The 21,097-nt window shown below is 37.1% G+C and overlaps 1 long non-coding RNA gene across 2 annotated transcripts; it reads left to right on the top strand.

The window, feature by feature from the left end:
• The first annotated feature begins 15 nt into the window (after positions 1–15).
• LOC112669437 (uncharacterized) lies at positions 16–20,195 on the top strand. Of its 2 annotated transcripts, XR_007405853.1 has the most exons (4): positions 16–606; positions 882–1,005; positions 5,944–6,057; positions 19,920–20,195. It is a non-coding gene; the product is annotated as an uncharacterized LOC112669437 (long non-coding RNA). The 2 variants fall into 2 exon arrangements; XR_003142251.3 differs by lacking the exon at positions 5,944–6,057.
• The last annotated feature ends 902 nt before the right edge of the window (positions 20,196–21,097 follow it).

The raw sequence follows: 21,097 nt of genomic DNA, 5'->3' as shown, positions 1-21,097 counted from the left end.
CGCGGTTACCCCGGCAGGAATTACAGGTTTGCGCTCGGCATTGTGGGAACTGAAGTCCAACGTTCGCCCTGGGCCTGGTAAACCTCAGCGCTCGGAGACTCGGTCTCCCAGAATCCATTGCGTGATAGACGCAGTAGCGATAACCAAAGTAAACCCTAACTAGTTCCCAGATTTGGAGCTGGGAAGTTATTTAGAACTGTCAACTTTAGCTGAAAAAGGCAGCGACCTACTCTGCGATTCATCCGTAAAAGAAAAGAGAGTCCCTGGCACCCCAAACAGATACATAAGCCGCTCTCGGTGCATGCTTTTAAGACTTTCTAGGATACAAGGAATCAGGCTTTTTCAAAGGGCTCTCGACATTTGGCATCACCCCAGTGATGATCATCCAAGTAGGACTGCCGGCGTTTCTACGAAAAACCACTCAGTAATTTCAGGCTCGTGTTCTTCTGTCCCTGGAAACAATCACTACAGCAGAGCCTTAAGTACTTAGGAGAAAGTCGTTTCGCAGGATCACCGTGTTGTGTTTTTCGTTGAGAAACAAAGACCAATTACTGAGCTTTCCCGTCTAAAAAGTTAATTTGTGACAAGCACTCAGAATCGCAGCTGGTAAATAAATAAGTGCTGCGTGTCTTTTAAAATAGAATTTTTTTTTTAATAACCGAACGACTTGGCAATCCTCAGCTTAGAGCCCCTTCTCTTCCCACCTCTCCACCTCCACACCCTCTAAATCCGCTCCTTCCCCTGCAGTTTTTCCTGCCACTGCAAGTGAAACCGCTAACGTCTTCGATTTTAAATAAATCTTTCTATTGTGGTAGTTTTTAGTTTATCAATATAACAGTTAAAATCACAGTCTGGAATATTTGCGTTTGATTATTTAACAGCTTTATGACCGAGAAGGCTTAGGCTTATGACCAAAGCAGACCATCCCCTTACAAAGAAAGAATCAACCTTTGATGTTTCCTCGTCGTTAGATCCAAGTTATGTATCCTCAGTGGAAACAACCATGTAAGTGAAGTTGGGTCTTTTTTGGAGGTTCAGGATGTCTGTTCATTATAAGAGATATTAATCTTTACCACCTTATCAAGATGTTTTCCAAGTTCTCCACTGTTTATTGTATCCCTTGCAACTAATAAGCAATCTTTGAGGAGGTATTTTGAAAGCACGCAAATATCTTGCTGCCAATCAAGCCCCATATTATGGTTCAACCTCCACTGATGATCCTTGCTGCAACCAATCTTTCAATGATGGTTACAAACTAGCTTTCCCCCACCCTAATTCCTTCAAGCCCTCCACATTTAATAGTGATGATACTACTATAAAGAAGAGTTCTCCTTATTTACTATCAGCATGAATTTAGATTTTCCTTTTTGTTCAAAAAGTCCATCAAAAAAATCCATTACTGTCTTTTGTTATTCAGGTAGTTAGTTATATTAGACTGTTTTGAAGACAGTTTTAGATTCACAGAAAAATTGGGTAGAGTACGTGGTTCCCAGGGACTACGCCTTCCCAACCACACAGGTTTCCCCTTTATAAACATCTTATTATGATGATACATTGTTACAATTAGTGAACCAAATATTGATACAGTCACCTGAATTACAGTCCATAGTTATTTAGATTTAATTTTTACCTAATCCCCTTTCTGTTCCAATATTCCTTCCAAGATACCATATTACATGTAGTTGTCATTTCTCTTTAGGTTGTTCGTGGCTATGATAGTTCTCAGACTCTGCTTGTTTTTGATGACCTTGATAATTTGAGGAAAATTGGTCAGATATCTTGTAGGATGCTCTTCTACTGGAATTTATCTCATGATTTCCCATGATTATATTAAGGTTATAGGTTTTTGAGGAGAAGACCGCAGCAATAAAGTGTAACTTTCATCACATCTTAGCAGGGGTACATACTACCAACATAATTTATGATTGTTTATGTTAAACTTGATCACCTGGTTAAAGCAGTGTTTGTCAAATTTCTCCATTGTAAAGTTACTCTGTTTCCCCCTTTCCAGGGGTCACTGTGCACAGTGCACATTTCTGGTTATTAATCTCCTCCATTAGAGTATGTATATAATTTATTTAGAATTCTTCCACATGGGATATTGTTCTCTTCTTCCCTATCCTTATTTATTTTGATGCTCAAATTATCAGATTTGGCTTCAGAGTGGCTCCCTTTGACCTCCATGTTGAACATTTTCTTACTTTTGTGACACAATAATTTTCCAAGTTTATCTAGTACATTTGTTACTCCTATCCTGGAGTCCACAGTTTCTTCTTCTTCTTTTTTTTTTTTTAATTGGAGAATGGTATTTAGAAGCTAAGACCTTAGAACTAAATGTGCTTCTTGATACTGGGGTATTACTGCTTTTAGGCCCTCTCAGGAGACAGAGGTGAGGGAGAAAGGAATAGATATATATTTCCATTTAAGAAATCATTAATATTGATACTTACAATCCAATCCAATTCTTACCATTCTGTTGTCGCCTCCATTTCATATTTATATCTGCCTTCATTAACAGTGACAACCTTGTTTCCTAACAGCAATGTTTACTTATTTACCTAGTCCTGCATTGCACATAAAATAGTTTCAGAATTGTTACATTCCTATAATTACAAAAGCAAACTACTAGAAGGAGCTCATGCCTTGTTTGTAGTTCTTACCCCTATATTGAAGGTTGAAAGTCAAAGTGCTATGTGCAAAAAATAACTTGAATTAGTTCTCTCACCCTACACTATCTATCCTACTTTGGTGGGTTTCTGTTATTTGAAATACACATCAATTCACTTGTTTATATTTCTAGTTTTAGTTTATTTTTCCTTCCATTATTGGTAATTTCATTTTACTTTTGGAATATATAAGATAGAATGCTTCCAAAAATCTAAAGCATCCAAAAAAGTATGATCAGAGAAATATCACACTCTTCTGTTTTTCCTGAACCACTCCATTGTGTAGATGTAGATATACTATCGTTATTCATTTAAAATTCGATGCTGATTTAGGTAGTATCCAGCATCTTGCTACCACCCTTTATATGTATACAATTTAATTGTATCCTTCCTGTGTTTCTTCTTGTAAAAATAAGCAGATAAATGTATGTTTCTTTCTTTCTTGTTTTTTACTCCAAAGTGAACATATCACATATGCTGTTTTGCATTTTGCTTTTTTCAGTTAACCATATCTTCTGGAGATCACTTTGCATCCATTTGCAGAGACGGTTTTCATTCTTTTTTTTTTTTTTTTTTTTTTTTTTTACAGCTGTATAACACTCCATTGTGTAGATGTAGATATACTATCGTTATTCACTTAAAATCCAATGCTGATTTAGGTAGTATCCAACATTTTGCAATTTTAAATAATGCTGCAATAAGGTACCCTGTGTGTTTATATTTTAAGAGAATTATCTTTGGAGTAAGCTCCCAAAAGTGGGATTGCTAAATCAAAAGGTAAATTAATATGTACTGCATGTGGTCAAATTCTCTTCCATAGAGATCGTATCATTTTGCATGCCCACCACCAATTTATGAAAGTGCCAGTTTACCTGAGCTTTTGCCAACATAATGAGTGAGAAATGGTATGTCAGTGTAGTTTTAATTTACTTTTTTCTTATTCTAAGTTAGGGAGCTTTTTGTATCTTTTCGCAGATTGTTGGCTTTGGTTCATGTTGTATTTGATTTTTTTAGTCTTTTTTTACTCAATTTAAAAATATATTTACATATTAGGGATGTTAGCCCTTAACCTGGTATATTTCTCACAATAGTTTCTCCTAATTTATGTGTCTGTTCACATGTGCTTGGTTCTCCCCACCACGTAAAAATTTTATTTTTTTGGAAAAACTCATCATGGTTTTATTACATCTGTACTTTAAGTCATAGCCAGAAAGCCTTTACAGACATGTAGGTTAAGAGGAATTTATTTTATGCTTTTTGCTAGATCTCCAATCCATTTGGAGTTTATAGTTATATATGGTATAGGAAATGAATTTCTAATTTTCGCTAACATAATTTAGGCAAGTAATATTTACTTCAGTGTTTTGTGATACCATTCTTATCATATATTAAATGTCCACATAAGCCTGAATTGTCTATTTTATTCTATTAGGCTATCTATCCATGTACCAATACTATACTTCTAATAGTATTTTGTAGGCCTTATCCACTCCCCAATAGCTCTTTTTAGTAATTTCCTAGCTATTCTTAAGTGTGTATTTTTCCATGTAAACTTTGAATTTCCTTAGCTCTAAGAAAAAGCCTTTTGGTAATTTTTAAGTTGGGATTGCACTCTATTCATAAATTAGCTTAAAGAAGAATGATATATGGATAATAATGACACATCCTAAGATTGGACATCTCTCTAAATCAATTTTTGCATCAGGAATACTTATAGTTCCTTCACATAGGTTTTGAACATTTATTAAGTTTATTCCCAAGTATTTTATCTTTTTACTTACTATTGTAAATGATACATTCTTTTTTTCTTTCTTGAGATCTTCTAACTGGTTATTATTTGTGTAAGTTAAGGCTGTTATTTTTCTTTTTCTTTTTTTTAAGGCTGTTATTTTTCATATTAATTTCATATCCTGCTACTTTACTGAATTATTTTGTTGTTTGAGTTGGTTTAGTATTGACTCTTAGAGTTTAACAGGTATGATATGTCATTTGTAACAGAAGTCGTTTTTCCTCTTATTTTTGATTCTTATATCTCTAATTGATTTCTCTTGTCTAATTACATTGTCTAATACTTCCAGCACAATATAGAAATGAAGATAATGATCATCTTTCCCGATTCCTAGCTTTAGTGGAAATATTTTTAATTTTTCTCCATCAAGTAAGATATGCATATATATTTATAGTCATGTTAGAAAGTATCCATCCATTTCTATTTTCTCAAGAGTTTTAAATTAGGAATGGGTGTTGAATTTTGTTAGTGTTTTTCAGCAACTAGATGTATTAATATGGCAAATTACATTAATATTTCCTAATATTAAAGCATTCTTTCATACTTGATAAAAGTCCCACTTGGTCATAATACATTATTTTCTTAGTGTAATACTGGCAGTTATTCACTGTATTTTATCTAGGATTTTTGTATTGACATTTATAAATGATGTTGGTTTGTAAATTTTTTGGTCATATTATAATTAGGTTTAGGTATCAAAGACTAGTCACTGATGGAGAAATTAAAAACAAATAGTTGAGAGTTCTACTTTCCCAGTCTCCTTTGATCTTTCTCCAAGCATTCTTTAATAAGCCACATTTTGCTGTCCTCACATTTGATTCTTGTGGGCCTTCAACTTTTATATTAATATTTTTATGAATAAGGACTATCCTTGGAGTGCACTATCTTTGAACTTTTGTATGTAGCCACATTGTTTATGCTTAATTATTTAAAAATAAACTAAACACAACTTACAACAGGACATAAACCAAGTCCCGGTTCCTTTGTCCTGCCTCTCCCACTTGTATTGCCCTGCTCCCAAAATGACCATAGGAGGCATTTTGTAAATAAGAATATAACACATTTATTTACTTATTGTGCTCAGTGCACTGTCTCTAAAAGTGACAGTGTGAGTAAATCCTAAACAGAGAAAATATGGAGAGTGTTTTTCATTAGCAGTGATGACAGCAAGGAAGGTGGTAACAGCACAGGTATAATGAGGCCAAGGCAAGGGCCAGCTAGCTTCTCAAGTTGGCCCAGATCTTACAATGCCCATCATTCTATCTTCTAACAAGTATGTTCTCTGGTGATAGGCATTATTTACACCCACTCATTTCTCAGTCTATCTTCACAAAAAAGCCAAACTTTACAAAGGGTATGGTGTACCAGACTTCACACAAATAAAATGATACAAAGAAATGGAAGAAGAAATAAAATATTCTTTTCAAATGAAGTCTAAGGAAGCTCTTCTTTTGTTTTTTTTTTTAAATTTTTATTTATTTATGATAGTCACACACAGAGAGAGAGGCAGAAACACAGGCAGAGGAAGAAGCAGGCTCCATGCACCAGGAGCCTGACGTGGCATTCAATCCCGGGTCTCCAGAATCGCGCCCTTGGCCAAAGGTAGGCGCTAAACCGCTGCACCACCCAGGGATCCCCTAAGGAAGCTCTTCTTAAAACTATCTTGCCACATAAATTTTTATCCTAGTCATAAAGAAAATCTGCATTTGATAATTTTTATATCTATAATAGGAAATTTCGGGGGGCTGAGTAAAAAAAGTTAATTTATGCAATAAAATATTTTATAGTTTTACTTCATGGAATATAATTAATTCCCACAAATTTTTTTTGGATTTGGACATGAAACCATTTATGTTTCTAATCAGTAGTTGCAGAAATAACATCTTTCTTGGCTGTTTAGTGCCAAGGTCATTGGAAAGTATACCTTGTAGGCAATTTTTCAGAGCAGCTAGTCAATATATTTGCTTTTTAAAAAACTATGCAGCTTCAATAAAACCTCATATATGAATTGCAGGGTTTCAGTAATTTTCCATCAGTAATGTGATTTATTGATTTTTCCATTATAAATATTTGTAGTTATCATGCACTAAAATTTAGTTTTTAAAAATAATTACATTTCACTATATAAAGATGATAGTTATTGTTTTTAGAACCTACAAATTCAGAAGCTGAATTTATTTTTTAACTCAATGATTGGTAAAGACTACTGAGAGGAGAGTGATTGAAGGATGATTTAGTGGGTTTTCCTGTTTAGGATTTTGTCCTCTATTTTATTAAATTGATGCATTGTTATCACAGAAAATGTGGAAATACAGAAATGATAAAGAAGTTATATTATTTGGTGCTAGCCATAGGTTCCAACTCTGACTAGATTAAGCAGAAGGAAATTTAGGGGAAAGCTATCAGAGGATAAAGAACCCAGGATCAGCTGGGCACCCAGCATGGAAATGAATGAATAGCTGCAAGGTTTTTCAGGAGTGACTCTCTAGAAGAATTATGGCAGCAGTAATTATATCTGCAGAAAAGTTTTGTCAGCACTACAGTGAACATTGCTTGCCATATTCCTTTAAAAAAAAAAGATTTATTTCTTTATTTGAAAGAGAGTGAGCATGAGCAAGGGAAGGGGAGGAGGGAGAGGGAAAGAATCTCAAGCAGACTCCCCGCTGGGCACAGATTTCCCCCCCCTCCCACCACACTCCACTAACTTAGCGCTCAGTCTCAGGACCCTGAGATCATGACCTGAGCCAAAATTAAGAGGCGCTTAACAGACTGAGCCATCCAGGTGCCCCTCTATACTTTTTAAACATTAGTTTAAGATTCAGAATCCTAGGAGAAACATTTGATTATCCAAATCCTAGGTCATGTGCCTACGTAGTGACTATGCCAGAATAGGGGAAATGGTAAGCCTGGCCCCTTCAACTCTCCTTGCAGCTCTACCTACCACCAAGACTATGTAGAATGTGGTATTCTCTGCCAGGTAGCTGGCTATTCCATTGGAAAGGTTGGAATCAGATATTAAACAGCCAAAAAATGACCATAATCCCTTAGGAAAATATTAAAAGTATTACACATAAGTTTACAATCCAAAGAAAAGTTAACATTTCAGTACCTCTCCCTTCAGGCTTTTTAAATGCATTTTTCTGCTCTTTACATAATTTGAATCACAGAATCAGAATACAATTTTTAAAAGTCCTATTTCTTTTAATTACCAACATAGCATAAGCACTTTTTTACATGATTAAAATGTTTACAGTCATTGCTAATGGTCAAATAATTACCCACAACATATGTGTAGTAATGTACTTAAATATTTCCCCTGTGCAGCCCAGGTGAGTCAGTGGTTTAGCACCACCGTCAGCCCAGGGCCTGATCCTGGGGACTCGGGATCCAGTCCCACGTCGGGCTCCCTGTAGGGAGCCTGCTTCTCCCTCTGCCTGTGTCTCTGCCTCTCTCTCTCTCTCTCTCTCTCTGTGTGTGTGTGTGTGTCTCTCATTAATAAATAAATAAAATCTAAATAAATAAATAAATAAATAAATATTTCCTTACTGTTGGAAATTGAGATTTCTAAGGGTAAAATAATTCTATAAAACAAGACTAGCAGACCAAATATTTTGATCTTATTATCCATTGACAGATGAACCAGATTCAGGGACAATTTCATAGGAATGTGTCTTAGTCCATCCAGGATGCTCTAACAAATTACTAGAGGTTGGGTTGTTTAAACAATATTTGTTTCTCATGGTTCTGGAGGCTGAGAAGTCCAAGATTAGGGCACTGGCAGATCCAGTGTCTGGTGAGGGCCTGCTTCCTGATTTGCTGACCACTGTCTTCTCATTGTATGTTCACATGGCAGATAGAGAAATCTCTCTGGTGTTCCTTCCATAAAGGCATTAATTTCATTCCTGAGGGTTCCACACTCGTGACCTTAATTATCTCCTAAAGGCTCCACCTCTTAATACCATCGCATTGGAAGTTAAAATTTCCACATATGAACTATAGGAGGACACAGACATTTAGTGCATAAGTGTGCAACCAATGTGATTGCACTGGGCCCGTGATCAGAATGGCATCCCATGAAGGATTTAGTACTCTGTGATTGCCATCTTGAAATTCTTAAACATTAAATTTTTGAATTTGTGTTTTGTAAGGCAAATGGGATATGGTACACATTTCAGAAGCTTCCTGCCAGCTCCCTACCTCTAAAGGTTGGGTTCTTGGTTGGTTCTTGGGTTCCATCTCAGGACCCTTCTGCACCGGTAGAAAACTCTGTCTCAAAAAAAAAAAAAAAAGAAAAGAAAAAAAAAGAAAACTCTGTCTCCTTATTTCCACAAATACTGTCTACCTCGGGTAGTGACCTGGTCACACTGAAGGGGGAAGGTCTGCATTCCACTAAAACCCTCTGACTTCAGAGGGATCTTAGGTGAGGGTGTAGAAAAAAATGAGGCTTGGTGACCCTCCAGTGTCATTTCTGGGTGAAACAGGGTGGTAGCTGTCTCCATCCTGGGTTGGCAGCACCACAGTATGTTTGGCAGGCAACCCAACAGGGATGAGCCTCTTGCCTATACCTAATCTAGGTACCAAGTATGAACCAGCAAGGAAACGGAATCCTTTGCAGTTTCCTATCTGTGGCAGGATAGGGAGATGGGCCCTTGGGAAGGGGAGATTAACTTCCCTCATCCTGAGCTGGGATACAGAGCTTCCTTCTGACACTGGCAGCAGAAGGAATCCAGCATGATCCTCAAGGCAAATGGGCAGTGCACCTGGCACCTGTGAGGGCCTACACTTGCCCCATGAGTATTCCCACATCAAATGGAGCATGACATTAAATGGCAAATAAAAATCACCAAGACAGGAAAAAGTTTTATATCTTTGTACCTTTAATGATACTTTTCTGCTGCATTTTGAACATGGGATCTGCATTTTCATTTTATGTGGGGACTTGAAATTATTAGCCAGTCCTGACCAAATTCAAAATATTTTGACTCAAATTGGAGCCAGATATTCCAGATTTCTCTGATTCTCCCACATCCCCAAATATGTGATTTATTCATCAGTGTTCATTCTCCAGTCTATGCTGAAATTGTTGCCTCCTCATACTTTCCTAACGTTTTTATTTATACTATATTTCTTTGTTATTCTCTATCACAGCATGTCCTTTAGGTTTTTTTATTGCACAAATTACAATATGTAGTTATTGTAATAACTGGACTGAACTGGACTGAACCAGCCAGGCACCCCATGAAGTAACATCTTTAAATTAATTTTTAAAAGGTCAATTTAGGGATCCCAGGGTGGCGCAGCGGTTTAGCGCCTGTCTTTGGCCCAGGGCGTGATCCTGGAGACCCAGGATCGAATCCCACATCCGGCTCCCGGTGCATGGAGCCTGCTTCTCCCTCTGCCTGTGTCTTTGCCTCTCTCTCTCTCTCTCTCTCTGTGACTATCATAAATAAATGAAAATTTAAAAAAAAAAAAATAAAATAAAAGGTCAATTTAGAATTCTATACCCAGTGAAACTATATTTCAAAAACAAAATCTCAGTTATAGAAGTACTGAACAAATGTATCACTGATGGTGGTGAAACAATTGGAAATCCATAACTTTTAAAAAGAAAAAACTAAGATCCATGATTTATATCATATCTAAAAATTATATCATATGATTTATATCATATCACAAACTCTATTATAGGCCTTCAAAAATGCTCCAAAACACAAAACTTCTCAAAGAAAACATAGGAGAAATTATTTTTTGCCTTGGTTTAGGCAGAATTCTTAGATTCAACATCAAAAGCATAATCCATAAAAGAAAACTAGTGGTTGACAAATTATGATTGTCATGAAAGTTAAGAACTTGTGTTCTTTGAAAGGCCTATTAACAGAATAAAAAAACAAGCCATAGACTGGCACAAGATATTTGCAAATCACTTATCTGCTAAGGGATATGTAGCCAGAATATAAATAATTTTCTAAATCCAAAAGTAATAAAACCCAATTTTTTTAATTGGGCAAAAGTTTGAATAGACACTTTAAGGAAGATAAATGGATGGCAAATAAGCATATGAAAAGATGCTCAACATTATCAGTCAAGAGAAAAAATAAAAAATTAATATTAACAAATAAAAATATAATAAATTAATAGTGGCAAGGATATATAGCCTCTGGAATTCTCATACATTGCTGGTGGTATAAAATGCTACCAACACTTGGAAAACAGTTTGGTAGTTCCTTCAAAGTTAAAGATCCATCACTGTATGATCCAGCCATTCCAATTTAGGCATTGCCGAGAAGAAATGAAAACATATATCCAAATGAATACTTGTAGACAAATGAAAAAATGTTTATCACAACTCTATCTGGTCCAAAATTGGAAATAATGGATATTGGATATTGGAAAATACCCATTGCTAGGTCAATGGATAAATAAATTGACATGCCATACAATAGAAGACTACTCAGCAAAAAAAGGACTATTGCAAAACAAGGATGACTCTTAAGATAATAATATATAATGTTGATAAGATTAATTAATAGAATTAATATTATTTTTTGCTTGGAGTGAAAAAAGCCAGGCAAAACAGAGTACAGACAGTAAAGTATGATTCCCTTCATCCAAAGTTCTAGAAATTGTAAACTAACCTATAGTGGCAAAAAGCAAAATAACATAGGGAATCAGGGGAGGGTGAGATGGGTTTGGAGTTGAAGAAAGAATAGGGAGATCCCTGGGTGGCACAGCGGTTTAGCGCCTGCCTTTGGCCCAGGGCGCGATCCTGGAGACCCGGGATCAAATCCTACGTTGGGCTCCCGGTGCATGGAGCCTGCTTCTCCCTCTGCCTGTCTCTGCCTCTCTTTCTCTCTCTCTATCATAAATAAATAAAAATTAAAAAAAAAAAGAAATCTGAAAATGTAGCGCCCCTTATAAAAAAAAAAAGAAGAAGAAGAAAGAATAGGAGGAAAGGATTGCAATGGGGCACAATACTTGGGAGTGTGGCTATGTTTTTAAATTTGATTGTGTTTTTGCTTTCACAGGTGAATATTTCAAAACACCAAAATTGCACTCATATTTGTGCATTTTATTGTATAGCTTTTTTGATTCTGTATTAATTAATCTTATCAACATTATATCTTCTAAAAGATTCCTTAAAATGTCCTGTTTATTTGTGGTATTCTTCCTGGTTTCTATTTAGACTGGAAACATTTTAAATGAACTAGACTCTTTTTTTTTTTTTTATTCAGCTAAGCCATAGATATTCCAACACAGGATTGCCTTCAGAAACTAAAATCCTCACCAAATGATGAAAAGAGAAGAGACAGAAAATTCTAAATATAAGCATGTCTGTAATTTAAAAACTTAAAAAACGTTAGGCTCCCAGTACTCTCTCCTATCCCACACCTTGCTGCTCTCCTGTGACTCCCTCACCAAAGTTTACCTGCCCTGTTCCATCTGGGAAGTGATTCTATGCTGTTCTGTTTTTTCTCCTTGGTAAGATGTTACTTCACAGGTGTCATGCCTTAGACCTAAACACAAGGAGTTTTCTTCCTGTTGTTCTCACGAGGCAGTTCCTACCTTACATTAGAAAGCTCTTTCAGTTTCAGGAACTCCATCTTTGTTACCAGTTGATTTTGATTCCCCTCAAATTGGCTAAACGTCTCTAAAATTGAAAGAGATAAAAGACAAACTGATTGAAATGAGACTTAAAAGAACACTTTCTAAAGGTTCTCAATGATGAGATTGGGGGTATAGCTCAAATGTCATTTCAAGATCATGTACTCACACCTTCAATCTGATGGTCTCTTAGATATCTCCATCCAGCTATGCAACTGTACAACTCTGGTTTTTCTGTTTCTGTAATAGTAGTTGGTTGTGCATTGAATAATAGAACACCACAAACGTGGCAACAGCAGCATGGATGTGTGGGGATAAGTGAATGGAATTGTGAATAAATGCCATGCATCTCAGATAAAATTAACACAGCAGGATGGGTGGGAGGGGGAGATTATTCTTTATTTTAGATATGCTTAGTTTGAGGGAGTGGATTCTTCTAAAGGAGATTCCTAGTAGGCAGGTGAGAATGTGTGGCTTAATTTCACTAAAAAATATCCAAAAAACAAAAACCCAAAATCAGAGCAGGAAATAATGTGGTTGTCAGCTGCCTAGTGCCTAATAATCAGTAAAGCCATAATTGAACAAGTTGCTTCAAGGGAAAAAATATAGAATAAGAAAAACAAGAAACTCAGAACTGGATCTTTACATTAAGAAGACTGGAAACAGCTTTATGTTCATCAATAGAAGACTAATTAAACAATTATGGTACATTCACACAATGGAACGCTGTGTAGTAAAAAAAAAAATTTTTTTTCTGTACTGGAAAAGGATAATCTTCTGTGTGCCTCTGTTTAGAGACTTAAGATCCAAAGATCTACTGCACTGTGTAAGGTAGAGAGGTACAAGTGTAGTGAAGTGCCCCAGAACGGAGCATTAGAGAGGGGGACGATGGAAATTGACCCAGTTGTTGGGAGTGATGAATTCCATAGAAAGGTCAAGCATGGGGCAAATGGAGAGAAGGTCATGGTGAAGAGGCAAGGATGAAGGACATTATCTAAAAGGGAGAAGACATTCACTTATGGAGGAAGACAATCTACAGGCAGTGTCTTTTGCCTGGTGTGCTCAGAGACTGTCTCCACCCTTCCTGCTGTGAAGAATCTGGTGAACTGTCCTACAAGGTAGCACCAAGCCTGCCTAGTACTGCTTCCTCAGTATATCCACCTCTTTGCACTCACCAGGATCCTTCCACGGCCCAGCCCACAGCGCTGGGCCATTTTTCAATCCTTAGGCACCCATTATTGTTTTCTCATAATAGATTTGATTTTCATGTGAAAGTGTTCTAGCTGCCTCCTCTACTCTATGCTCATTATTCATGTAGTTTAACCTGAGAAAGTTCTTTAATATAATTTAAACTTCCTAGTAAATAGAACATTTTAGTGTACTTGTTATAGATAGCATATTACCTAAAATTCATTGTACGTGGCAGTTTTATTTATATTTGCACAAATATTTACTAATACAGTAGCAATAAAAAATACTTTATTTCAAAAGCCTCAGCTGCCATAATCTACATTCATAAATGATGTGTTCTCAACCCAGAGAGCTTTTTAAAGTAACTAACAAATAGTGCCAGACACTCTTCTACAGCATTACATACTTCAATCATTGAATCTCCTGAACAGTCCTATGAAGTAGATGCTATTATGATCCCTATTTTACAAACCAAGAAACTGAGGCTCAGAAGGATTTTATAGCTGTAACTTGCTTAAGGTTAATGATACTAGTAAGAGGCAGAACCAGAATTTAAAACTTTGTAATCCTCCTCTGGGCCCATACTCCTAACCCTAAACTTAAAGCAGAAATGTCTTGTAGGAAATATGTAAATATATTCAACTTTAGGAGAATTTGAATGTGTTCATGTCAAGATTATTATAAAAAGTTTGATCTATTCAAGGGTGTTATAAAATGTAATTGAACTTGTAAAAAATGTACATAATATACTCATTATAATAAGTCAAAAACACATGTATGTTAAGGAAAAGATAATCATCTCCCCACCAGCCCGCACTCCACCCAACTCCTCGGAGGTAACCAATGTTAACATGAGGGCATATCTCCCTCCACTTCATTCTCCATTTTTTAAAAAAGATTTTGTTTATTCATGAGAGAAACAGAAAGGCAGAGACATAGGCAGAGGGAAAAGTAGGCTCCCCGAAGGAAGCTGGTTGAAAGAGTCAATCCGGTGATGCCAGGATCATACCCTGAGTCGAAGGCAGTTGCTTAACCACTGAGCCACCTAGGTGCCCCTCGTTCTCAATGTTTATACAAATACATACACACATATGGGGGCACCTGGGTGATTCAGTCAGTTAAGTGTCTGCCTTCAACTCAGGTCATGATCCCAGGATCCTGGGATCCAGCCCCGAGTTGGGATCCCTGTTCAGAGCCTGCTTCTCCCTCTCCATCTGCCCCTCCCTCTGCGCATGCTCTCTCTCTCTCTCTCTCTCTCTCAAATGGATAAATAAAACCTTATAATCTTTATATGTATCAGGTTTCCTCCTTCCTTCCTTCTTTCTGCTCCTTCTTTTCACAAAATGGGATCATTCCCTTCACATGTTCTTGCACTTGCTTTTTTTCCAGTCCTTTGCTGGGAATATTTCACTTTGGTATTGCATTCCGCTGCTCTCTGGAAATTCCCTCTTCCAATAAGTGTTGGGCAAAAGGGCCTTTGAAGAAAAATGAGTCCTGTCTAACTAATAGCCTGGGTCTGTAAGTGGGTATCTGACATGGCTAAGATGATCCTGTGGCCATTGTAGAAAGGACACTGTAACTGTTCGCAAGAAAGGACACCACTGACACTGTGTTGCTGAGAAGTCTTTGGAATTGTTCCTTTGGCAATTGCGTTATCCTTATAATTGTTAATAGGCAAATCCATAAAAGAAAAGGCATTTCTTTTTATTTTTTTATAATTTTTATTTATTTATGATAGTCACACAGAGAGAGAGAGAGGCAGAGACATAGGCAGAGGGAGAAGTAGGCTCCATGCACCGGGAGCCCGATGTGGGATTCAATCCCCCGTCTCCAGGATCGCGCCCTGGGCCAAAGGCAGGCGCCAAATCGCTGCGCCACCCAGGGATCCCACAAAAGGCATTTCTGTATTTGTCTGGGAGAAATGGGTAGCTGAGGTGTCTCCCATTTTGATGCCAAGACCAGATCAGTTGGCACTGGCCAACATTAATCAGTCCTTGGCAGGGCCCAAATGAAGCCTGGGATAGCCAAAGGACAACCAAGTGGTCAGAGGTTTAATTTGTAGAAAGCTCATGGGCAAGACCAGTGACATGCATCATGGGGCCTCTTGTTAAAGAATTATTAAGAATTTCAGGATAGTGACAGCAGAGCATTAAATCAAATGCTGGCCCTTCTGAGTGTTGTCCCTGGTTCTGCTGCCCAGGTACCATGTCCATGAAGCCAGTACCCTGCTTAGGGTATCCAATAGTGGGGTGGAAGGAAACTTTCATTACCTTGCCTTTTGGTCAAGTGATAAACATTTTCCATTAGATTTTTTACTTAAGGCTGATTTGTAAAATTTTTATTCTAATAACATTTAAGGAAAAGTGTGACATTTTTATTCTTCAGTGTAATTTATGCATCAAGGCAAAGCCCCCTCTCAAAGCATTATGTTTTATTCATTGCTAGAGATTAGAAGGGATTACATCCTGTGAGCATCAAGTGCAGTTAACATCAGAAAGGAAACCATACCATATCCTCAAAAAAAAGTGGAATCCCAGGATTTGCCAGATCTGGCAGCTACATTCCCTTATTTGGAAAAGTTAATGGAGGAACAGGACAAATTTCAAGCAAGAAATATGTCTATCATCTCTGCAGCAATATTTTTCTGGTATTTTACATAATAATATTTTAATGCCATTTTTTCCACTTAGTTTCTTTCAAAGAATTTTCTTTCTATCCAAGTGCCTAAAAATCTCTATTTGTTCTCCTACTAGGTATCTCTGTCACTATCATGATTTTCATTATGGCAAAATAAAATGATAATATTGATTGTTAAACCATTTGTAGGTAAAAAATGCAGCTATCACTCTCATTTTTTAACTTTTGGGATCTCTTCCTTGGAGGAATAAGTCACAGAATTTTGATTAAGTCTGCCATCTAAGCAATGATAAATCATCTATCTCATGTAGAACAGGTCACGCATTTGAGAATGGTGAGGTCATTGCAGGCTTGGTTTTTTTGTTTTTGTTTTTTTGCTTTTTTTTTGTCTTTAGAGAGATAAAGCATGCACATATGATGAGGGTTGCGGGGTGCAGAGGGCAGAGGGCAGAGGGGAATGGAGAAAGAGAGAACCAGATTCCCCACTGAGCCTGGAACCCATAGGGCTCACTCTCATGATCCTGAGATCATGATCCTGAGATCATGACCTGAGCTGAAATCGAGTTGGATGCCCAACCGACTGAACCCCAGATGCACCAAGGCCATGACAGTTTTGATGAGGCAAAACAGCTGGTACCATAGAGAATATTCTCAAAGTCCTCCATCCCTCCTTTGGAGGCCCTCATCTTTCTTTTTTATTTCTATTTTGAGCTGACATCAGCCCATTTAGTAATACCCAACTTTTACCTTATTATTATTATTATTATTATTATTTAGATTTTATTTATTTATTCATGAAAGACACACAGAGAGAGGCAGAGACACAGGCAGAGGGAGAAGCAGGCTGCATGCAGGGAGCCTGATGAGGAACTCAATTCCGGGACTTTAGGATCATGCCCTGGGCCGAAGGCAGGCGCTAAACCGCTGAGCCACCCAGGTGTCCTTAGCTTCTTTTTTTTTGATAGATAATTGCCTTCATCAGTTAGCATTGAGTCCGGGTTACTTTCCCCACCCTTGCCCCATCACCTTGAAAGCAAATTTCTGTTTCACTTACAGATATTTACTAACAGTCACATTTAGACGTGAACACAAAAGAGTTCACAGAACCTTTTCTGTAAGCTTGTTCTTTGTTTCTTTAGTGCTCTGACCACCACCTTGCATGAACGTTTCTTTTGAAACAGAAAGACAAATTCTGTTATTCTTCATAGTTGGCATTAGAGAACCAGAAACCCTCCTCACTTGTGGTTGAATACCATCCCGAAGGGTACAGACCACAGGTCTCTCTCTATGCTTATCATTTGTTCATGTACAAGCGAGCAGCATCCCCAGAATATTTTAGTCTGAATACTTTTCATCTCACCAATGAAAATTCATTTCTAACATCCTTCACGATATTTACAAGTCTATTAATTGTGAAAACTCATTTCTGACCTTAGATAGCAAAGTGGTGTTGATGGAGATATGAATAGCCAAAGGGGTGGTGGTAATACCCTCTGGAACATGGCCTTTCTGATATAAGGCTAGCTGACTCACTTCCCTTACCACATGAATGACTGATGAGAATGCTAGCTGCACCTAGAATGTAGCTTGAACACACATTTCTATCACATTGTCTATGGGAAATACTGTAAAGTATCTCACGGGCATCATAACAATCTCATAGCTATGCTTTAAAAAGAGAGTATTCTCACTTCTGATTCACAGTTAAACCCTGCCACAACCTTTCATCCCTCACTGTGCCATGAAAACTGCCTGCCTTAATATCTCCTGTGAGATCCTAATCTCCAAATCCATGGATTCCCTTTTGTTCTTCTCCGCCAGTGGCATTTGACATTGTTGACTGTTTCTCTCTTTTTGATACTTTGTCCTCCTACTTCTGTGTTCCTTTCTTTTAGTCTCCTCTTCTTTCTTCTTGTCCAATATCAACAGTCTTGAAGATCTTGACCTCAGCCTTTTACTTTAATATTTGTTTCCATATTCTCTTTACATGAATTAATCCAAGTCCTAATGCTTCGACTAGTTCTTCCTTACTGAAAACTCCCTGTATCTTTATCTCTAACCTTGCTCCTGAATCCAGCAAATATATCTTCAACATCACTATTTAGAGATCTTCCAGGCAAATCAAAAGTGCTGTATTTGAATTCATCGTTACCTGTTCCCCATTACAAGGCCCATTCTTGCAAGTTTTTTTATTCCAATTTCATGATACCACTGTCCAACTAATTCCCTAAGACTCAAATCTGAATGTCTTGACTTTTTCCATCTCTCTCCATCTAATCTGTCACCTTTTAAATAGCTCTTAATTCTGTTCCCTCTTCTTTGCTACTGTGGCCACACACCTTCATCATTTCTCCCCTGAATTATTGAAATAGCTTCCTAAGCAGACTGCTGCTGCTATCTATTCTTTTTTTCTATAGCCCATTCCCCACAAGGTGACAAATTATTTTCTAAAAAGTAAAGTAAATCAGACCATAAAAATGGAAGCCTATACAAGGGACACCTAACTCAGACTTGAAGGGTCAGAGAAAGAAACATCTCAATCCAGGTTGGCAAGAAGATTTCATCTCAAGGCAACCATTGGAATTAGTTCATAGTGGCTGTCAAGTGCCCTGGCCTTTCAAAGGACTCAAAGCCCCTCCGGGCTTAGGGAGAAATAGGAGGCTATGCCACTTAGCAGGAGCTAGATGGTTGAGGATCTTGTACTAATTCTAAGTGAGAATCCATTCTCAGGGTAGTGAGATGCCATTACATCCAGGAAGTCACTTGGTCAGATTTCCATTTTAGAATATACTCAGTGTAGAGAGAAATGATAGAGGTCTGTAATGGAGGGTCATAAAACATTTTATAAGTGAGAAAATAGGGGCACCTGAGTGGCTCAGTGGTTGAGTGTCTGCCTTTGGCTCAGGGTATGATCCCAGGGTCCTGGGATTGAGTCTTTTAATAAAAGATTTTATTTATTTATTCATGAGAGACACAGAAAGAGAGGCAGAGACACAGGCAATGGGAGAAGCAGGCTCCATGCAGGGAACCTGACATGAGACTTGATCCCGGGTCTCCAGGAGCACATCCTGGACTGAAGACAGCACTAAACCACTGAGCCACCCGGGCTGCCCAATAAAGTCTTTTTAAAAATGACTTTTATGAGTGAGAAAATATGAGGTTCAAAAAGGTTAAGTATATCTTCCAAGATCACATAGCTAGCTACTAAGTCTGGAGTCTGATTGCTAGCTCAGTTTTGTTTAGCTTATGCTGTTCTGCCTATTATTCCTCCAGTACACAAATATCACCATCTTTCATCATCTATATGAAATCTTTCATATTCTATAGCCATTTACATTTATTCATGCAACATATAGGAAGCCCTCTCTAGCCTAACAAACAGTTCAGAAAACAAACATAAATTATGGTTATCTTCAAGGAACTCATGGTGTAGTGGGGGATTTAGACATAAACAAATAACAAAAATACAAGGTAGAGTGAGAATAAAGTTATACTAGGCAAGGGTCATGGAGAAGATGGTTAAAGGACTGTCCAAGTCTACCCAGGCATTATGATGGGCTTCTCTGGATGGACAAAGTTGAGTCTTAAAGAGTGTCTAGGGATTTTTCTGGAGAAGAAAGGCATAAAACATTTAGAATATTTAAAGTCAAGGAGGCAAGACAGAGAACATTCCAAATAATTTGTGTACTGCCAGAGCATACATTGTGTATATTTTATTAGAAAGATAAGTTGGGGTAAGTCTCACCAAAAGCTCTGTAAAGCATACAAAGATTTTGAGGCTATGACTCGTAGGAAAGGGAAGTAGGGCAATGGCAAGATTAGAATTGCTTTATAAAAAAAAAAAAGAATTGCTTTATAGAGCTTTGTGGGGGTTTGGTTATAAAGAGGACAGAGCTAGAAAGAGGAGGCTCTTTCATTGATGAGGGTTGGAGGTAAAACCATAGAAGTGGGGGTCTTGGGTAAAGCAAATTGTGTATTGAGCTTCCCCCTCATGCCTAGCCTCTGGCTCACTTATTTCTCCTTTCTACTGGCAGCAGCTGACAATTAAGCTATTTGCTGACTTAAACGTGGCCTCCTCATCGCCAGCATCCCCTCTACTGCAAACTTTGCTTTTTTTAAGGAAATGCTTTTGAAATGGTATCAGTGCCTTTAGCAACCTGGTGATGCTTCCAAGTCATAAAAAGAATTGCAGTGTCCCTGCCAAGGAATCGAATGGTGAAGATTTGCCACACCATCTATGGAAGGTTACCAATTCTTGTTCTTTACCGTGTTTGTAAAATACATAAAAAATACATTAAAAATTATAGCAACATGCCAACCTGAGTTTAAGAGGTTTCTTATAGAACATAAAATTACTTACCTAGAGAGTTTAATAATAATTTCCACTTATTAAGTGAATACAATATCCCAAGAATTGTATTTGGGGCTTCATATACAACACTTTGAATTATCACAACATCTCTGAAAGGTGGCTGATATTATTATTTAGATTTTACAAATCACCAATTTGAGTACTTGAAAGGTTAAATAACTTGCCCAAGATTGACATTGTGTAGTTAGGATTGAAATCCACTCTCTTTACACAAACTTACAATGCCTTTCTGTGCAGACGTGTTGTGTGTGTACTTAAATACTTTAGGTAGGTTTCACCTTGAAGACTTAACTCATTTTTAATTAAGCTTCTTTATAATTTATTTCAGTCTGTCTCTAGACATTAGACCTTTCAGTAACTATTATTTAATGAAAACAAATTATATGTTCATATGAGATATTTATTATACTTTATAATACTGTACCAAGCAAAATCTCAAACTAATTGGCGTATAAACTAAAATACCTAGTGATGTCATTACCCCTAATTTTGTTTCTATAAAACTGCATGAATTCTGGTATGCATGGGTATTCACTTGCACTGCTGGTAGAGTAAAAATTAGAACAATGTTATAGAGAGTAATTTGATAATATGTACCCAAACTTTAAAATCTGTCCACTTAAAAAAACCCTCATCATTCTGAAATATTTCAAATATATACAAAAGTGGACAGAAGAATATAATATACTGCCATGTGTCCATCACCTAACTTCAATAACTATCAACTAGGAGTCAGTCTTGATTCATATATAATCCACGTTTTTCCTCCTATCTGTATTATGTTGAATTCTAGATATCTTATCATTTTTTTCTAAAAAAATCATTTTATGTCATTGTTTT

The sequence above is a fragment of the Canis lupus genome, chromosome 25 (assembly GCF_003254725.2).
Source record: "Canis lupus dingo isolate Sandy chromosome 25, ASM325472v2, whole genome shotgun sequence".
NCBI classification, from domain to species: Eukaryota; Metazoa; Chordata; class Mammalia; order Carnivora; family Canidae; genus Canis; species Canis lupus.
Note: the sequence above shows the minus strand (reverse complement) of the source record. Positions and strands in the feature narration are given on the sequence as shown.